A 21,587-nucleotide genomic window follows, 5' to 3' on the forward strand; every position below is an offset into this window, starting at 1 on the left:
GCGGGGACGGCGCCCCGCACACACACGCACACACGCACACACGCATACATCACCAGCAGCAGTCCCTGCAAGTCTCCCCACCCTCCCCAGAGTGGAAGCAGCAGGGTCGTGGTCACCTCACGCGTGCCCTGTGCACACGCACGCACACGGTCGTGCACAATGCACCCTCCACACGCACTGTCCCTTCCCTCCACCACGAGATGCAGACCCAAGAGAGGGAGCCACGCTTCCATCTCCGTGCGCATCCTTGCACAAGCCCCACTCGTGAGTGCCGTGCTCCCTCACACCAACACCCTCCTGGAGTGCCCAGTTTAGTGTCTGTAAGCTTGGGGTGCCCACAGGAAGATGCACACTGTCGTGAAAGCCTCTCACCCCTCTCACACACACTGCACAACCAAACACCCACCACACGTGTGGGCTGTGCTCCCTCTCGCACAGCCATTCAGCCACACCTGCACCCACCTTCTCTGCTTCAATAAAACCTGCCGGTGGTGCTGAACAAGCCCACCCTGCCCATCCATCACAACCCCAGGCTGTGGGGTCCCCTGCAGCATGTGGAAACACCACATTCCTCATCACAGATAAGGACAGAGAGCTGTCACACGTATGGGTGGGGTCTGCAGGGCAAAAAGGACAGATGTCTCCCTGTGCTGTGCTCAGTTACTCCTGATGAGGGGGAAGCTCCAGGGGTGGCCATACAGCTGGGCCAGGTTGCCCACTCCAGCCACAACACAACAGAGTTGGGAGTGCCAGGCTGAAGTGTGCCAAGCGGGGACGGGAGCCGGGTGTGAGGCTTTGGTGTGCAAGAGGCTGGGACAGGCAGGCCTGGCCGGGCAGGTGCAGGCGTGTGCTGCTGGGGCACGCCAGCAACACGTGTGAGAAGGCAGAGCTGGCAGGCAGAGGGCTCCGCTGAGAGCTGAGTTATGGAAAATGACTCTTTCCAAGGAATTGCTAAAATTAAAGCAGCAGTGAGGCCAAGCAGGCAGGAGCCAATGGGGAGGGTGAGCAAGGACAGCCAAGCAGCCTCAGGGCAAGGAAGGGCAGGGTGGGCAGGAGGCCGAGGGGAAGGCACCCTTGCAGGCCATCCACCCCTGCCTCCTGCCAACTGCCCAGGCAACAGCAAACACCTCGTGGGTAGGATTTGGGGAAAGGCTGACTGGCGCCCTGGTGGCACTGGCTGGGGAATGCCATGGAGCAGGAGGCCTGGGGGAAATAGCCTTTCCCAGCCACATCCCCCACTTGGCTGCCAGTGTGCAGAAAAATACCTCTGTTTTCCCAGCCTGGAAAAGATAAATGCCCATGAAGAAACAGCCTACTCCCTGCCAGGGGCTAGCTGCCAGCAAGGGACAGGGAGCAGTGCCTGCAGGGGATTTTGGGGAGCCCTGCAGAGCCCTGAATCCCGTTATGCACATCCTCTGCCCTTATCTCCAGCCTAGTGACTGTGGCAGGGGTGCTGCTCCCTGGACATCAGCATTTAGGTCAGCAGTAAGGGCTGTTCCAGCTTCCAGATATCCGAGCGTTCCCAGCTCAAATCCCCGTGACTCAGGAAACAACACATGCGAGAAAACTCTGCAGAGAGACTTGAGAGAAGTACTCCCATTGGCAGGTTCCCACTTTCCCTGGCATCCCAGGACTCCTCCTGGTCTGAAGAAAACAACAGTAGTAACAAAACAACAGAGCTTTCTTCCTGATCTTCCTGTTAAAGAAAAACCCAAAACCCTAATATTTGGGCAAGACTACAAAAGCAGTTCTCTTTTGTTTTAACTAGATAAGTGTTGATCAAATCAAAGCTACCACCTCTCTTTGCAGTTGTGGAGACAGTGTCACACAGGCAGAGGAAGGGGGCTGGGTGGGAGCCAGATTTTGTCTAGTCTTTCACTGATGCTGCTAAAAGACACTATTAATTGGAGGGAAATAATGATGTTTTGTTTCAGATGAAAGTGCACAATAAATTATTATTGTTAGTAATTTTATCCATGAAGAATAACCAGCATTTGGGACTCTGGGGGAATCTGTGATAGCAGATCCTAGGGAAAAAAAAATTAAAAAGACACAGAAAAAAAAAATGAGGAGGGAAAACTAAAAGTCAAAAGCAGATTTCTCCAAGGACTTTCAACAGCATGCAGCAGAGCTGGGGAGTGACCCTGCTGCCCAGAAAGTTGGGATTGGATTTAAGTAGTCACAAAATGGAAGAAAAGGAAAAAATATGCCAACCCCTCACTCTCTCTCTCCACCCCTCCCTGCTGTCAGCCAGGATCAGAGCTGAAAAAGGAGTCAAAGCTCTGTGAGAAGCAGCAGCTCTCTGATGCCATTGGGAAGTGTGTCAGGAGAGCAGGTGGTTTTGTGGGGACAGGAATGGAAAGATACTGGAGCTTTTAATAGGTCCAGGAAGAGAGCTGAACCTGGGGAAATGATTCTCCATTAGCTTGTGAGCCAGCATCGGTCCATCACCCTGGGCTGCTTTCCCCATCCACAGCACCCCAGAGGGAGCCACTCAGAGCAAGCAAGGGGCTCATCACAATCCTGTACACTGATTTCCAGCCAGGACACTTATCACCAAATATGCCACTCCACTGCATTGCATGCCACCCCCAGCCTCCAGCAGCAGTGGTATCCCAAGCAGGAGAGCAGATGCTTCACAGCTGCATGGCAAAAATACAGTGCAGCTGAGCCATGGTCAGATCCTGAACTGGCCAGTTTGAGGCTGGTCCTGGCCCGTTGTAAATCTCTTGGGCACCTAAGGCCAAAGCTCAGGGGACAGCACTGGCCTGGTTTACCCCATAGCTGTGCATATACGAGGTGGGAGTCTGAGCCAGTGTCTTTCCAAACCATTTATTTGATACTCTGTGGCAAACATCTGACTAAATTACTCACAGATTATTCAAACACCGGGAGAGCTGATTAAATGATTACTGGTGAATCATTTGTTCAAAGGAAAATGCCCAAATTCCTACACTGAACTACTGGCAGGCAACAGCAGATGAGTTTCAGCCCTCCAAAATCCCTGAGCTCACATCAGCCCCTGAGTCTGCACTCCTTGCTCACAGCTTCCCCAAAATATCCGCCCCCTGCCCGACCCCTTGCCACTGGCAGGAGCAAGGTGAATAGGAGACGTGGGGAACCATTCCTTGAATTCCTGCTGGACTTCAGGCGAACAACAACACAGCAGGCTGAGCTAGGAGCCTTGTCTCTCGCCTTTGCACAAAAGAGATTCTCTGGAGGGGGAAAAACCCCACAACAATGGTGAGGAAACGTACAAGAAAACTGCAAAGAAAGCAGCTGACCTTGCATGCCGCAGGCCAGAAAAAAGTACAAATGTTCTTGCAAAGAAGCAGGAAAAGATGGAAGCTATGGAGCCGACGAGCTTTTTACCAGCCCAATTTAATCATCTTCTCAGCAAATGCTCCCCACGAGGAACAAGAGGGGAAAGCAAGATCATGAAAAGATTGCAGGCAAAGGAATTCTGCTGGTACTCCTGGACTGATTAAAATTCCTCAGGACTCATAGCAGGAGAGAATATTTTATGTAAAACTTCACCTTGTCTTTATTACATCTGCCAAAACTTCTTCCTGTGTAGATAGTGGGAGGTGCATGCGGAAGACAAAGATGGAGATAATAAGCACAGGACCTGGCTGTGGCTTTCCAGCCCATTACCCATTTGCCTGGGAAGAGTCCTGGTGATGGTGGTGAGCATCTGCCTGCATACAACAATGTGTGGGCAAGGAGAGGCCATGGGGACCTCCAGATCCTGGACAGAGTGTGATGCAGCCATGTGTGTATGCAAAGATTTGTGCAGGAGAAAATCCTGTCCTTGGATGTAGCCCTGATCACGGGCATCAAGTGGCACAGAGATGAGTGATTAGCATGATTTGGGATGCAGAGTGGTACAGAGAGAACCAGGTCTTGCCAGTCAGCTGAAATAAGTGAGTGAAATTTCCATGTGCAACAAGGACGTCAGGTTAGGTGCATGCTGTTACCAAACCCACTCCTGGAAAACAGAGATTGGAGTACGGAGAGACCCCCTCACTTCTGCTGCTGCTGCCGCTGCTGGGTAAGATATCGATGACAAAGTATCGCCTGACACCTGTTATAAATAACGTCTGTCCCATCACCCACTCACCACATGACCCCTGGCTGCCAGCTCCTCACTCGGAAGGGGCTCAGCGTGGAATGAAAGCCATATTTATAATACATTTTTGCACATGTCTTTCCGAGCAAGGAACAAGAGGATAGGGGTCTGGAAAAGTTTTCCTCCAGCACTTTCTTTCCTGTGGTGCCAGAAGAGCAACCCCATGAAATCTCAGGCAAGAACCAAGACATTGAAGCGATCATGTTTTGCACCACTTTGCACTGAATTACAGGATTAGTGTTGCAATGCTCCTGGAATGGGGAAATCAGCACCATAATCCCGTGTGTTTGCCAGATCGGGTGTTTTTTCCCCATGGATCAGGACTTCTTACAAGGGCTCACCGCTGCTGGGGTCGGGGGCTCTGGAGGTGTCCAGAGGGAATGTGGATGGCATCAGGCACACCCAGGTCAGTGCTGCTCTCTGGAGCCTTCTGCCTCCAGCCCCTTCTGCAGCAGAACTGCGCCCAAACTGCCCCAGGCTCTGCATGGCACAAGGATGGAGAAAGCAAGGATGTCCTGATGGTTGTGAGATTCTGGATCTCTCTGGATTGAGAGCCCCTGCCAGAGAACCCCACCATTTGCCAGCCACGTGTGAGCCCTTCCCAAGCCATGGCCGGTGCCAGCAGGGCTGGTTCATCCCCACGATCTGCCTGTGGATTAACACCTCGAGGCAAGCCAGCATCTGCTGCAGCGTGGCTCCTTGCTCTGGTTGCGGGACTGGCTTCTATCACAAATCATCTTCTTCACATAAGAAAGCAGAAGCCAGGGATTAGAGCGGTTTGATGTTTTTAGCATGAAAAGGTTTGGTTTGAAAGAAAAAAGTGAAAGAGCTGCTTTTTGAATGTCTTTTGGTGAGGAATTTTAAAACCCCTGCCCCCATGACTTTCAAAAGGGTTGGGGATTTTTGGTGGGGCTTTTTTTGATTGGCTTTATTTTTGGTTTTTTTGGGGGGTTTTGATGGGGAAAGATTAATTTTGTTTCACTTTTTCTCTTTATTGTCTTTAGCTGAAAAGCACGATTTCCCCAGAAACCCACATTTGGGATAAATACAATATTGCAGTTTAAAAAATTCTGGGAAATATCAGGAGAAATCAAAGGTGACTCAGTTTCAAGCCCTGCAAGTCAGAAACACCTGGGAAACATCAGTGCTGGGTGTGCAGAGCAGGGAATGAAGAGAAGAGGGAGCTCCCATCTCTAACAGCAGATCCCATGAGCTGCCTTTGGAGGAGAGAGCTACACTGGGAAGTCACCATCCCAAATATGATGCTTGTGGAGAGATGCCACCACCACCACCACCACCATTCCTGTGCCCTCCAACTTTTGGCTCTCAAGTGAATATGAACATTTCAAAGATGCATTTTTTAGTAATGATTTGCTGGTTTGTCTTCCTTAACCTTGAGGATAAATTCCTACAAGTCCAGAATCTCAGTCAAGCAAGTGAAGCCCTCCTGGGCTAAGCCCCATGCTCACCCCACAGCTCCTTGGTGCCTGTGTGTGGGGTAGACCTGTACCATGAGATGAATGGCTCCTGTGGCCACTGACAAAGTCAGAATGGACATTGCTGTGCTCCATACAGTCCTTTCATAAAAATGGAAAAAAAAAAAAACCCACCCTCTGCTTTCTGCTCCTGCACCCTCTGCCATCTTCCTTTTTCTGTCTTCCCCATTAGCTGCATTCCAGCCATCCTTTCCTTCACCTTCACCACTACCAAACCCAAAAGGGGGCAAATGTTTACTTTTCTCTCACACACCTGGCACAATCACAGGATGTCCAGCCCACCTGCCTGTTTATCTCATGTTGAAACGTTCCATTTGCGACACTGATCTTCTTTCAGATTTATTTAGCTCTTTCTTGAAACTGAGCAAACCACTTCTCTGTAAAAATGCCAGAATAGGGCATTACGTCAAAATGCATAATTGCTTTTTATCATCTCCTCAGAGCAGGTAGGGCACCTACGTGTTACTGTTCTCAAAACTTCAGATTTGAGAATTTCTACTAAAAAATATCTCCCATCACCCCATCCACCCCTTCCTCTCCCCACCCACCCCCAAAAAGGGGCAAACAAAACCAACCAACAAAAAAACCAAACCAAACCAAACCAAACCAAACCAAACCAAACCAAACCAAAAAACCCACCACATACCCAACCTTCAGCAAAAAACCCCCCAAGCCTCAGCATCAGTTTGGAACCTTTTATCTAAGCCCAAACAGATGTGTTTTCACAAGAGAATTGGTGGGTGTCTTCTCACTGAGTTTCCTCATTATATCCCATTTTAGGAACACCTTGCTGCCTGGGACAATGCACCACTGTGGAGCACAAACACCCATCCTGGGAGTATCCAACAAATGTTTGCCAAGAAGACCTAACAGCCCAAATATTCTCCCCGAAATGCAAAACTATCCTGACCAAAACTGCTCAGCTGTGACTTCCTGAAAGGTGTTGAAAAATCTGGCAGGGTGAGGAAAAGCCCATGAAATTTCCTTAGGAAATTGGGCCAGCATTGCAAAAGGCTGCCGAAATTTCTCAGTCTCATCCAGGTGGAGATTCAAGCTCTCATGAGAAGCAAGAAAATCTGCATCTCCCCTGGTACTACAATGTGAAACAGCGAGTTAGCAAAACTTCAGGTGCTGTAAATTTTGATTTCCTGACAGCCACTTTAGCTAAGCTTCCCACCTAGAGACAGGGAAATTAATTATGCTTGCACAGCTTCTTTGTTTGAACCGAAAAAAAGCTCCTAGGGAAGTTTTGGGTGATTATGGATCCAGAGGAGGCTGCAGTTGAAATATTCATGCTCTGGAGGGTTCCAGGCAGAGTCTGAGACTGCAAGCCACGTTTGGAAAGGGGTGTCTTCATCGTTTAAGGACAGGGCACAGACTTTTTCTGCCTCCATCCCTCTTTGCCCGGATGCTGACAGGGATGTGGCAGCTGCTCCCAACCATCCCTGGTGCACCCGCCGCCTCCTTGCTTAGCGAGTTTTGCGCTGTGAGAGAGAAATACTGCAAAGCGGCGAGGATGCAGCGATCACAGGGGACGAGAAGAGTATTTTCCCAGCGGGGTCTCGGGGGAAGGGTAGGAAAGACCAAAGGAAAGGACTGTCTTGGCTCGGGCGGCTGCTGGCGGCGGAGCGCGGCGGGATGTTCTCCGTGCCTGCAGTGCCATCTCCCGGCACCGCAGGATGCTCGGCGCTCTCGGAGCGGCCGCGGGGGTTCTCCAGGATGGGCACACCTTTCGGCAGGGCAGTGCTCAGCCTGGGATGCTTCCCCCAGCCTGCCCGGGGCTGGGCTGAGCTCCGAGGGGCTGAGGTTGCCGGGGAAAGAGGTAACGCAGTGGTCTCGCATTTTGCCCTGCTTTAATATAAGTGATACCTCGTGTGGGGGGTGTCTAACTGAGATAGGTGTTCTTTGACAAACACTGATCTCACTATCGATACAGTCAGGCACCGTTGCTAAACCTGATGTCTGGACAGAAAGGGAAGAGTGGTGCTGGACATTACAGCATGGCATAAATGAAAATATCCCTGAGAAGCTCTCACAGTGTCCATATGTTTTCCCTACATCCTTCCTCTGGCTTTTGCCTGTCCCTACAGCAGTGTGGGGAAGCAAGGGCCCATCCTCCTGTGCCTTCAAATTATCGAGCAGTGGGTCCTGGGCTCCTCAGGCCCCCCTGGCAAGGGAGCAGTGATACGGAGGAGAAGAAGTGTTGAGAAGGTCCCATTTCCATGCCTTCAGGTGGCTCTTGCTCTGTGAGATGTTTTGAGCAGCAGTTTTGCTTCTGGGAGGGTGTACTTGGGTTTAGGAGTGTGAGGCTCACATCTGAGGTCTGCACTGGCTAGTGAAGCAGGGATGTATTCAGGGCAGGACAGAAGAAGGGGCAGCAAACATCCCAAACAGCTGGTGAGGAGAATGCTCCCCCAAGCATGTGCAGCCCATCAGATACAGCCTGCAGAGGCTAGAGAACAGATCAGTGAACAGAGCAACAACCAAATTACCCCATGGGGCTGGGGCAGCCTAGATTTCAGTGCGCTGGATCCCAGCTTGTTCCCATCAGTGCTCCCACTCTGCTCTGGCTGTGCCCAGGTCAGCAGTGCCCCATATGTGCCTCTCATGGGCTGGATTCTTCCCACAGGCTCCTCTGAGCTGGCCAGGGAGCAAACCCCTTTTTGGGACTTCACCCTTTTCTGCCTCTCAGCACCTCCCTAGCATCTGGATTGTCAGGGCCAGAGGAAAATGTTCCCCTCCAGCAGCCATTTCAAGCCTGTGCTAGGAAAGTGCTGTAATGCTGGTACATGGGGTGTAACAGCTCCTACCACATCACTCTCTGCTGTAACCAGTGATAAATAACTGCAGTGACCCCGCTGTAGATCACAACTGTACTTAGAGACCTCTCTGTGGAGGTCAGGGTTCTGGATGAGGCGTGCTGGGTACTAATGGCTGTCCCCACTGTGCTAATTGAAGTGGGGATGGAAACAAAAGCACACCATCTCTTATTTTCAGACAATGGGCTGAGAGGAAAGTGGTGATATTTTGTCAAGCAGTGCTTTTAGATTTCTTCCCCTTCTCTTCTGACTCAGTGTTTTGGCTTTTCCTCCTGGTATATCCTTCATGCTCTGCAAATCCTGTGCCCAGAAGTGGGCAGAGAAGCAGGTCCTCATTATCTCTGGGGTAGGCATTAGACATCCTTTTATTCAAAGAATTGATAAAACAGCTTAATCTGCACTTACAGACTACTGAAGAGTGTGAGATGCTTGCCATTCTCTTGATCTCTCTATCCATATAGATTGTTTTTCCAAAAAGATGTACAAAAATCCTGTGCTTGATGCAGGAGAGCTCAGGCTGGCAGGAGGGATCAGGTTCACACCAAGGAAGAAGTCAGACCAGAAGATCAAAATGGTCCTCGCTGTCCTTAAAGTTTATGAATGCAGTTCAAAGTCTTGGGAGCTCTACTTCAGTCAGTTGTTTTAAGAAAAAAGAAACAAAAAAAAACCCAAAAAAAACAAAAAAACAAAAAAAAAAAAAAAAAAACCACAAAAACCAAATAAACAACGAAACCAACAAAACAATAAACCCAACAAAACCTTTTGAATTTTGATTGCTTTCCTATTCAGCTAAATTCCAATTCAATTTCTTCTGGACAAGTTTATAATCTTGCTTCTGCCAGCCAGGCGCTTTAATCTCTGCCATTGTCTTCTGTTGCCAGGAGCAGGCAGGAGTTGTGGGGTGAGGGGCAGTTTGGCACCATGCTCACAACCATGGTCAATACCTTGTATCTCAAGCATCCTTAAAACTAAAAGCAGGGAAGGAACTGCCAGGGATAGATTAGTGTTGGCTGCTGACAAAGAATCAGCCAGGCAAGAAAAAGAACTGAGAAAAGGAGCAAGACGAGATGCGAATGCACTCAGCTGCAGGGGAACAATATTTCTTGTACCAGCAATGAATACAGTAACAGGGAAAGACTTGTAAGCATCTTGATTTTTTAAAATATGCTCCTGCTGCCACTGTAACTGCATGTAGTCACAGATAAAGGGTGTTTAGGAGGAGTGTGAGAAGCAGGAGCACAGCTCCCCAAGTAATTTACTTTCTTCCATGGAGAACTGCAGCATGGAAGCAACGGGCAAAAGCTGCACCATGATCTTGCAAGGGATGTTGTGTGCACCAAAATCTTGGCCTTCACTTAGGAGCATTGTGAATGAATGGATGAATGAATGAATGAATGAATGAATGAATGAATGAATGAATGAATGAAGAGCCTGTAATGGTTCCCTCATGGACCAGAGCTTTCTCTTCATGCAAAGGCTGCCGAGGGCATCTGCCAGCCTTGGGCTTACAGAGCAGAGGTGAGACAGGGAACGTGGATGGAAACAGACAGCAAAATTATCACTTGGGATCTGGAGGCAGGTGCACCTGTGTTGAGCTGTTAGAAATTAGAGTTAATTAGAGGAGAAGGAGTTGGCACTTTCAGGAAAACTTCAGTGCCTGGAGTCTTGGACATCTGACGCTCTATGGAGTGGTCCTGAGGGACCTTTCAGCAGCACAAGTCTTGTGTTCTCTACCTTGTCTCTGTCATAGATAGGGCTATTCTGTGCCTGCACCTGGGGGAGGTCCTGATTTCACAGCAACCCCCACAAGCCCTTCTGCAGCATCACCGAGACACCTTGGATGCAGGACAGGGACCACATTTCCCATGACATGAATGGGGCAGTTCTCCATGCCAGGCAAAGCACAGGTCAGGCAGAGGATGTGGGAAGTGATACATTAAATCCCTACATATTGTCTATCCGCCACCCAGACAACATGGCTGGGGAGAGCACAGATGCCACAAGCATTAAATGTTTCTCTTCTGGGAAAGCCTTTCTCTGCTCCAGCTCCTCTCAGCAAGAAGCAACTCTCGATAAAACTCTTTCAGCAGCGTTGATGGCAGACTGAAGTGAAGCAGCAAACACAACCCCAGCAGGAGACCGTTTAGGTTATTATTTTAATTAATTGCACATGTAGTTAAACTGAAAGAAAAATAGAGACGTGACACCCAATTATTCAAATCAGTTTCTGCCAGTCACACACTGCTGCTGCTACCAAGTCCCAGCACAAAACTCTGCCCTCTGCTATCTCCAGAAATGCCAGATATTTGCATCTTAAGGTTGGTAAGCTATTGTCATGCGAGTTTCCTTGCTGTGCAAAAGGGTTGAGGAATTGTAAATCTACCAGCGTGTTCAACAGAGAATTGCATTTCCTAGAGCCCGTGAATCATTCCCTCCTGTGGCAGTTTCCCCCTAAAATGTCTCGTTCTTCACCATGCGGCACAGACTGCTCCAGACGGGCATCCCAGTTATCAAGGAAGACACTGGAAGGTGCAACTCCATAGCCAGGAGAAGGATCCAGTGAGAGAAACAGGCACTGGGCTCCTGGAGGGAAACACCCTCAAAAGCAATGTCCATCTCCAAGGAGATGCTTACACAGTTCCAATCACTTGGAACAAGTTCAGGAAGTTAAAGCAGAGTGCTTCAGGCTGGGAAAACTTTCATTTTCCTTCTGTAGTGACCAAAAGTATGAAAATGCGACTGCCAGGCTTTTCAAGACTGGAGCTTTTGAATATGATTCCCCCTTGGGAACAAGCATTGCTGGTATTTGCAGCTGCCAGTTCCTGTTCTCCCACCATGAGGGCAGACATGCCTGTTTCTGTCTGCAGTGCCAGGCACAAATCCCCCTTCAGCCCCAAGAAGCAGCCCTAAGGCTGTGATCCCCAAATGGGATCTCAACATGCAGGAATTGGGTGGTTTCCTGATTTCCTGACACATGCTTCCCCCAAAGCAAAGGTTCAGTGAGGTCCCTCATGATGCCTCTGCTGGAAAAATATCAGAGATTTCAGCAGAAAGGAAAACTCCCATCTCTGGTCACCTCTGACAGGTCCGTGAAGCCTATCCATGAGGTTGCTCATGCCAGCCCAGCCCAGCTCTGCAGCCTCCTGAAGCCCCCTGTGCCATAACCCCTGATACCCAGTGGGGATGAGAGCTGCACCAGCAGAACCAGGCAGACCCAGTCCCCAGGGCACCTGTTGCCTCAACAGGGAAGGTGAGTGGTAATTTAAATTATTATATTTTCTGTTTGAAAATCAAGCTGGGGCAACGTGGTGATCTGCCTGTGCTTCTGCAGCATTGGCTCAGTTGGGCAGAGGCCAGGCTCTCCCCTGCGTTCGTGTGTCAGCTACTTCTTCACTCCCCCAGTCTAGCTGATTAACAAGTCCAATTAAACTTTGAGCCACGCTTCCCCATTTGCATCTCCCTTTGAAGTTTGCTCTTTCTGTTTGAGACCTGGTAAAGGTTTGATGTGTCCCAAAAAAACCCCTGGGTTTCTTTTCCAGTGATGTCAGTTGGTTTGACAGGTGTTAAATTTCCCTAGAATTCTGGGCCTGCCTAGACACCTGAATTGTCACACCACCCTATTCATAACTGTGCAGGTAATTTCCTTGTTGCCTTAATCTGAAAGCTGTCCCTGCCCATGGTAGGGTGGTTGGAACTAGACGATCTTTAAGGTCCTTCCCCCCCCAAACCACTCCGGGATTCTATCCAGTTATTTCCTCGGCTTCCACCCACTGGCTCACCCCATGGTTTCACTGTAAGCCCTTCAGAGCAGATGCTCTCCCTGGGCTGTGCTGTGCAGAGACAGGAGAACAATTTTAACCACTCCTGCTTTAGAAACAGCTGGAGTTAATTAACATCATCCACCTTCTCCAGCAAGGCCAGCTGCAGCAGTGCAGACTAGGGATCTCCCAGCCTTTCAGGGCACCTTCTTAGCTTCCAGGTCTGCTCTGGCACATTGGGAGGGAGAGCTGATGGAGGCACAGCTTTGTCTCCACACTGTGACACCAGCCTGTGGGCTGAGCAGCCTCTTGCCCAGCACAGTTTGCCCCAGCACGAAGGAGGCTCTTGCAGTGCAGGGACTGCAGGGCTGGGGGTGATTGCTGCTCCAGGGGGGCCCTGCCAGCTGCTGAACAGGTAACACATCATCAAAGCATCACTTCGCAGCAAGCAGCTTCCAGGAGAGGCTTTGATCACAGACAGTTTGTTCTTAAGCCCCACGCTCCTCCTTTACAGTTACAGAGACATTTTTAAAGACAGCAAGGTTTTGTTTTTCCAGTCAGTGCCATCCTGGGGTGGTTCTAACACCACTCCTGATAGAGCTGGGACTCAGGTCCTGCCCCACCCCAGTCCAGCTTTGTAAGGCCATTTTCCCCTGTGCTGGATTTAATCTGTCAGCCTGGTGACTTCTTTAGGGAGAAAAACAGGCTAAGGATAAAATGTTTCCTGCAGCCTTCACTGGAATGATTATCATTAAAAAAATGTACCTCCCAAAACTGTCCCATAACTACAGATAAAGGTGACCCTGCTTTCCTCAGTGCTTTATTGAATTAAGAAGACATTACAAACTCTTGTAGCCCTCACACACCGTCTGTGTCACCAGTGGAGTGTTGAACAGGAGAGAAAGCATTTTGGAAGCTGAAGGGCTTCTTACTGCACTGAGGCAACTCTTGAAGTCTGCAGCTGCCCCACAGCAGCCAGGCTTTGGCTCCATGCTGCAGCCTGCATGGAGCCAAACAAGGACTTTCCCCAAGGAATCATGACCCCCAGAGTCACCAAGCTGTAGGGACAAGCGCAGTGCCAGCATGGGATGCTCAGCTTTGTGTACGTGCTGAGCCTGAGGCAGGTCTGCAGCAGTGAGTGTGCAATGTGAATCCAAAGTCAGTCCTGCCTTCAAAAGATGCTTTTTTTCCTTCTTAGAGTGCTGGGGGTAGTGCTCAGGCCTGGACACTTCAGAAGTCACTCCACATCTGCTCTCTTTTCAGCTTGTGATTTTTTCAGGGCAAAACAGCCCTTCCCTGTCTCCTGTTGAGGTTTCACCAGGGATATTTCCAGAGCCCTGGACATCACAATGGGGCAGCCCATTGCTGAGGTAAGGCTGGGCAGTGTGTTCCAGCCCAGGCTTACCTGCCTTCCTCATCTTCCTCAGCATCCAGAATACCCTTTAGTACATGTATCAAAGCAGCATTTCTGCTTGTGAGGGCCTGGAAAACTCTGATTTCATAATTGCTTAAATGAACAACAGCACAAAAAGAAAAGCAAAAAAATAACCAACAAACAACCCAACAAACAAAACCCAACTGTAATTGCAGACTAATACAGAGAAAAAAAAATAAAAAGAAGCTCTCCTAGGTCTGGCCAATTTTCTCCTGCCTTTTCCAGAAAGTAGGTGACTGGTATCTAGGAGCCCAGCAAACTTGGTAGAATTCTAGCCCCTGCCACAAGGAAGCTCTTCCAAAATCTGAGCAGGGAGCAGTGGAAGGAGCCCATTCCTCACAGAGGAGATGGTCCTGATGGAAAGATGGCCCCGAGGAAGGGCAGGCTTGTCTTGGGACTATGCCTGCGGATGGCTCAGATTTGTTTGCAACAGGCAAATTTTCCAAAACAAAAGAAGAAGTTGTTTCAATAGAATCCAAACCTTTTGCCAGAAAGGTATCATTTTGGTAACATATTTAGGGGAAACCATTCCACTTAATGTTTTGGATTTATACCTTATATTCTATTGCAATTTGCTCATGGTATGTTATGTAATATATATCACACAGCCAATTTGCATGCTGAATTTTAATATAACAAAAATGCTGAGAAAGTGTCGCTTCAATTTTCCAGAACAGCCCTGAGGAATGTTTGCTTGACCAGAAATTTACATTTTTCATTCCTGTTTGGAACAACAACAACAAAGAGGTCGATATTTCCCATGAAACAGGACTCTGCGGCTCCGACCTGCTCTCCTAGACAGTCTGGGGAGAGCAACTTTAAAGGCAGGGCAGGCAAAATACTTTTGATGCTTTTCTGTTCTCTGTCCCGTCCTGCACCGTAACAACCAATGTCTTCAAACGAAACAGCTCCTCGAAGTCGCAGGAAGAGCAAAAACCCTGAACCAGACCCGCCGTGCCCCGAAACCATTCCTCTTCACAGAGCACTCCCTCTGGGCAAACGAACTTCAAATAATTCCTCCCTCTCTCCTCCTCCAAAGAAGCCCTAATGACACCTTGTCCGTGAACTTAATGTGTTTTAAACTATCTCCATGCCTGGCCACATACTTGGAATGTCCCCTAAGGACTGCTAAAAAGTCACAAGCAGGAAAAAAAAAAAAAAAAAAAAAAAAAGCTTCAGTCTGGGTCCCTGGGCTCCCACCCCCGTGGAGGGGAGGGTTTGCCTGTGCTCAGCTTTACCTTTTGCACACCCACACGAAGCTCCTGGTAGATCAAGCCGGGCATGAAAGCAGCTCCGAGACATCAGGCTGTGTTTGAACTTTTCACCATTTTCTACCCCCCTCCTCCCCTCCCCTCCCCTCCACCACTATCTTGAAGGGAAATTTTTTTCTTTCTGGTTTCAAAAAGCCCTTCAGGAAATGATTTAGGAGCAGAGAGCATGGTCAGCTAATGGGCTGCAGCTGAGGCAACGTGGGGTTGTGCTCCTGTCCCGTCCCTGCGACAGCTCTACGCGCACAGTGACTGCCCCTGTGCCTGCACGTGTGCTGCATGCCTGGCACATCCCAGATCCTTGGACAGGCAGACCTGGAAACCCTCTGGAAAACACTCAAAGCCCCCAGACCCTCCACAGCAGCTTGCCCTGTGAGCTGCTGACAAAGAGGCACCAAAGAACTTGTGCTCTTCCCCCTCCAGCACTTGCCGCGTGTCCCGGTGTGCAGTGCCTTGCTTGGCCCTGCAATCACAAATCAGCACTTGCTGCCCAAAATCCCGCATGTTTCCTCCATCCCCAGGCTCTAGGCAGAGATGTGGGTTGGTAACAGGGACATTTTGGGGCTGGGAGTATTTACCACTTCCCCTCCATGGCTTGTCTTCCCCCAGAAAAGCAAGTCAGGCTTTGAACACAAGCAGCACAACAGCAGCCCCTGCCAAGTGCCATCTGTCTGGGAAGTGCAAAGGCTCTCAGAGTCACAGATTGCCCTGTGTTTCTCCTTGCCCCTCCACAACTCGTGCCTGGAATTATTGTCCTAATTTCCCCACTGATTTTAGAGAGGCAAACTCCATTTTGCATCAGGGTGGTGCAGGTCTCTCTTTTGTGTTTTGTGGGGGATAATTGTTGGGATGCCCTCTCCCAAGACAGCACATTTCTCTTCCAGACTTCCATCTCGTCCTCCCCCCCGTTAGTTGCCAAGATGACTGTGGTACAGGTGGTGGGCAGGACACAGGGCAGAGACGTGTTATTGCTGGGAGGACAGGAGGATAGGAGACACCTGAACAGTCCCTGTGCTCTCCAGCGTGCTTAGCAGAGGATGGTGTCTGCTCTCCCGAAGAGAACATCTCCCTGAGGTTTCCAAAGTGCCCCTCGGATGACAGACACCTAAATACATATGAAAACCAGTTGTACCTCACAGCTTACTCCTAGAAGTTACTTGGTTTGAGCCTAACTAGTGAAGAAAGGAAGCCATGCTATGCCTGGCCATTGGATAAATCCTGGCACTTCCCACCTGGATCTCTCTATATTTAAGTCTGCCTTGGGTGGAGAGGATGGGTGACTGCCCTTAATCTTGGCAGCAGCCAAGAAATTGTAAGCCTGCTCTCAAAGGCTGGTGTCACCAACATGGGCAAAACTGGAAGTGAGTGATCCATGGGGTAAAGGACAGCCAGGACAATGCAGAGAGCTTGGCCAGCATCCTGCAGCACTCAGCACTGTTACAGAGCATCCCAAACCTCCCTGTTGGCTCTGTCCCCTTGGGCTTTCCATATTTACTGCAGACACAGCCCACCAGACAGGGGTTTCAGCTTCATTCACAATCTTTCAAGTTTCCAATTAATAACTGCAAAATTCTCAGGATTAAGACAGGCAACCACAGAAGCCCTTGGGTAATTTTGCCACCAGCTAAAAAAAACCAAAACCCAAACCTAAAAATCTAGAAAATATTCATGAGAAAAACTGCTAACCATTCTGCTGCCCTTTAAAAAAAGCCTTGCTATTTCTCAGCTAGCTCATCCCAGATGCTGCAGGAATCAAACTGATCCGCAGAGCAGCTCTGGAGCTGTCTCTGGAACACAGGGTCACACATCCCACAGGGAAGGAAGAGATGTGCTGAGAAGTCACCACTGCTCTGCCAGACAGACATAGGAGCCCAGGGAAGATAGAGGGGGTAATTTTCCCTCCCCAATGCTGTCTCCAGACATCCTTGTGGCAACATCTCACCCACTGTTACCCAGAGCCCAAATCTGCAGCCCTGCTGTGAATTGAAATGTTGTCTTAGAGAAGCACAACTCCCCAGCTGACACCTGAAGGCAAATAAACTGGTTTAAAATTAGGAATCCTAAAAAAAGAAACCCTGATAGCATGGATGGAAGTGCCCCCAAAGTGTGGGGCTTCTGCCAGCAGTGAGGGCAGTGGGGCAGGGCAGAGGAGGCAGGGACACGTCCATATGTAGGGGACATGAATGGTGCTTAGGCAAGTGTTTGGCTTCTGTTTCCCGTTTTCCAAAGCTCTGGAGACTGCACATGGTACCTCTGAGACAGGGGTGCTGCTGGATGGTGGCCAAGGACCAGGCTCTGGGATGTCCATGGGGTGGGGAGATGGAGGGACAGACCGGGGGGAGCACCGTGGGGCTGAACTGGGTCCTGGGGGCTGTGACCGCCGGGTGGGGCACGCACCACCTGCCTGCCTGCCCCTTTCTGGGTGCTGGCTGCTTTCCTCTCTGCCTTCCCTGGTTCTTTCTCACCAGGTTTAATTAACATTGTCTCCCACTGGCTTGCCATGGGCAACTTTTTATTTATTTTGCTCCAATATGCCAGCAGGGAAGACTTCTTAAAATTGCCCAATTTTCTTACCCTGGTCTGGTCTCCAGCCAGCCCCGTCCTAATTAACAAAACATTGTTTCTAATTCGTGTGACACCGTCAGCAGCTTGAGGGGCACAGACAGCACTGGAGTCAGACCTTATTCCTGCTCAGCTTTCTCCTTTTTGGAGAAAGAAGCCAGGTCTTGATGCAGAGGGGTAGAACTGCCACCCCTATCCTTCTGCACACCCACTCCCCCCCCCATGCTCAGCTCCTTGGCAGGAGCTCACAGAGCTTCTCCAGGCTGCACAGGCAGAAATGGGGGGGGGAGAAAAAGGAAGTTGGGCTGTTTTTTTTTTTTTTTTTACATAATTTTAAAATTGTGCTTTTAATTTTTTTTCAAACTAAAAATACCCTCTTGTTTTAAAGTTTCCAAGCACGATGCCCTGAAGAAGCAAGAATGACAGATGCTGCCGAGTACAGATGTTTTGCTTTCCTTTTTTTAATTTTAATTAGTAATATTTTCCACACCAAAACTCACAGATGGCTATTCGTGTCGCTGCAACTGGATCAGGTCAGGACCAGAATGACCTGCTGGGGACATGGCCTAACCACCCTGCAGCACGGTGGTTATATTTAGGCAGGACTTTTTCTCTGCCTTGTTAACCTATTACTTGCCATCGCCTCTCTGGGCACAACTGGGCTGCCCTCAGCCTCATCTCTGAGGCATCCTGTTTCCTCTCACTGCAGATTTTTGGGACAGACATCTCTCCCAAGACTTCAGCAATCAAATGCCTGAGCTCACCCCACCAACAGATCTTCCCACTGCCCTACCTCCACCCTCCCATGCACTTCCATCCGTGCTATCAAGGGGTTTTTTAGGATTCCTAATTTTAAACCAGTTTATTTGTCTTCAGGTGTCAGCTGTGGAATTGTGCTTCTCTAAGACAACATTTCAACGCACAGCAGGGCTGCAGATTTGGGCTCTGGGTAACAGTGGGTGAGATGTTGCCACAAGGATGTCTGGGGACAGCACTGGGGAGGAGAAATTGCCCCCTCTATCTTCCCTGGGCTCCTATGTCTGTCTTGCAGAGCAGTGGTGACTTCTCAGCACACCTCTTCCTTCCCTGTGGGGCTTCTTGCTCCAAGAAGCCCTGATGGAGAGCCGCCTTCCTACGGGGAGCTCACAGTCCCTGTGCCACTGCCCCTGGCACACCCACACACGCAGAGGACTCACTGCTGCCCAGGGAGAGAGAAAACACAGGAGCAACATCGACTGGATTGCAGCTGTGTCCTGCTGGGAAGGTTTGTGCAGGCAGGCTGGAGCAGTGATGGGTGAAGCGCAGCTGTGGGGCATGCCAGCACGGCAGGAAGGGAGTGCTGTGTCCAGCTCTGGCCCCTCACTTTGGGAAGGACGTTGAGACTCTTGAGCGTGTCCAAAGGAGGCAACGAGGCTGGAGAGGGGCTGGGAACACAAACCCTGTGAGGAATGACTGAGGGAGCTGGGGGTGCTCAGCCTGGAGAAAAGGAGACTCAGGGTGACCCTATCCCTCTCTACAGCTCCCTGAAGGGTGGTTGTAGTCAGGTGGCGTTGGTCTCTTTCTCCAGGCAACACTGACAGAACCAGAGGACACAGCCTCAAGCTGCACCAAGGGAAATATAGGTTGGATATTAGGAAGAAGTTTTTTACAGAAAGGCTGATAAAGTACTGGAATGGTCTGCCCAGGGAGGTGGTGGAGTCACCACTGCTGGATGTGTTTAAAAACAGACTGGATGTGGCACTCAGTGCCATGGTCTGGTTGAGGTGTTAGGGCATGGGTTGGGCTCGATGATCTTCAAGGCCTCTTCCAACCTAGTCATTCTGTGAATTCTGTGAATTCTGTGAGGGCAGGCTCTGTAGCATGTATTTATGTACATTATACAGCAGGTGTTTGTCAGGGTCATTCACGCTGCTCCACCAGCCTATGGAAGAAAGCCTGTGTTAAAAGGCTTTCTTAGGTTTCGCTTTGCTCTGAGCAAAGCATTGTGACACAGTAAAGAATCACGGAGGGGCAGACGCCTGTGTGTGGAATGTCAGCTCGGCAAACTGTGGTGATGGAAATTACAAAGCAAAAGGCAGGAATTATTAGGAAGGCACACATGTTATGGTGTGCAGCAGAGCTGCTACACCTTCAGCTGGGGCACAGGGTGTGACACTGTTCCTTATCTCTCATCCAGACGAAGCTGGAAAAGGTCTAGAGGATCCTGGCAAAGATGAGCAGGAGGATGGTTTCCAGGTAGGGAGCAGTTACCCAGGCTGGGGCTCTTCTGCAGCAGAAAGGGTGACTGGAGGGATGAAGCAGCATGGGATGGATTACCTGGGGATGTGAAGTTTACCTTGGCAGAGCACCCCATCTGCACTGCTTGTGGAGTCATGGGCAGGTCTCTGCCACAGGAACAAACCCAAATCCCCAGCACAGGTCATCTCTGCTCCAGCAGCTCACATGCACCTGGGGACTCATCTTCTCCTGCATCTCTGATGGAGATGTCAAGGACCATCAGCAACTGAGAACCGCCCGGAAAGCAGCATCAGAGTGGGAATGGTCAGAAGCAGGGAAAGGCTCACATGAGGCTAGGAATAGAAACAAGGAAAATGGTTTGCTCCCGGGGATGCTGAATAGCACAGTCTGAAAGAGCCCAGGGCTTCTGCAGCTCAGGAACAATATATGTCTAATGAATACTAACAAGTCAGCCCTAATTGCAGAGTTCTGAATCTTCCTCTCTAAGGTGTGACATGCATTACAAGGCATCAAAGCAGAGGACAGGAGACAGCCCAGTTTCTTGGTTCTGAGCAGGTATGTTATGCCCTAGTCCTCTCCTAGAGCCAGTTGTTGATTAACAAGGCTCATTCATCTTCCAAAGAGGCTGATGAGAAGTCAAAGCAAGCACAGCCTCAGCCACAGCCCCACAAGAGCACAAAGACTGGGGCTGTATCAGCCACCCAGGGAGCCTGGAGCTGCTGGGGCTGGACTATAATTGGGGACTTACAGAGCAAGAAAAAAGGGGCAAGAGGAAAGCCATGCTCAAAGAAACCACAACAGGCAGCCAGACTGGGAAGGGCCGGGTTTAACTGCTGTGGTGTCTACAGGAGCATCCAGCTCTCCAGTGTGAATATCCTGAGGTAACTCCAGGGATATCTCAGAGACAGACAACTTGCAGGAGCCTGCCAGGTGGCTGTAATGGGATGAACCTATGTTAGCAGCAGACCTGCCTAATGTCAGTAAATGGAGCAGAAATCCTCTGCCTTCCCCAGGCCACGGAGTTTTGTGTAATAGACCCCAAGTGCTCCAAATCCCAGCCAGGTTTATGTTGCGGGGATATGGCTGTCTGCCTTTTATTGTGTTTAGCTGTGCTATCCTATTATACTGCACAATAAAACACCAGTTTCCTCCACTCATTAGCCATTTGCTTGTGCTTGAAGTGCACTGAGCATTCTCACGTGCCTGTGGAGGGAGGTGTAATCTGCTCCCTGGGAGTCCCTCACATCCCTGCAGACCCACAGCCTGCACCAGAAGTGTGGCCACAGCCTCTGTGCGTGTGTGTGTGTGTGCCCAGCTGCATGTACAGCCACAGCAGCATCACATAAACACTGCTCTGGAAGTTACATTCCTCAGGTCAAACTGGCAAAAGCTGGGGAAAAGGAAATTCGTGGTTATCTAGGTTAACTTTAATTTATCCTCTTTGTGCACCAAAGATTAAATGAGATATGGGGACCTATGAAAAATGATAAGTTTGAGTGTCAGTACAGACAGCACAGGTGGGAAGAGGCAAAAATAAGGTGTTCCAGCAACAGCAGAATTTGTGCTTTTTTACTTTACTGCCTTAGATACAGCCTGTCCACTATAGATTTTGGGGTTTACCTGGTTGATTTTTGCTTTTAGCACTTTTATGATGCCTCTTAAATAAAAATTAGGTTATATTACAGGTGCACCAGTCCAGCAGCTTATGATGCCCCTTGAGTATTGTGAGGTAAACAGTGTTAACATGAGATTTGGGCACTGGATGGCAAATCCAGGCAGGGTTTTTACAGACAGGGGCTGTGGTAAGGGAGAGACAGAGCATCCGTTTTTCCTTACTTTTCTATGGGAACGTGTGTGTGGAGAGAGAAGAACAGAAACATCT

This window comes from Pyrgilauda ruficollis, unplaced genomic scaffold, assembly GCF_017590135.1.
Source record: "Pyrgilauda ruficollis isolate IOZ18807 unplaced genomic scaffold, ASM1759013v1 scaffold155, whole genome shotgun sequence".
In the NCBI taxonomy this organism is placed as follows: Eukaryota; Metazoa; Chordata; class Aves; order Passeriformes; family Passeridae; genus Pyrgilauda; species Pyrgilauda ruficollis.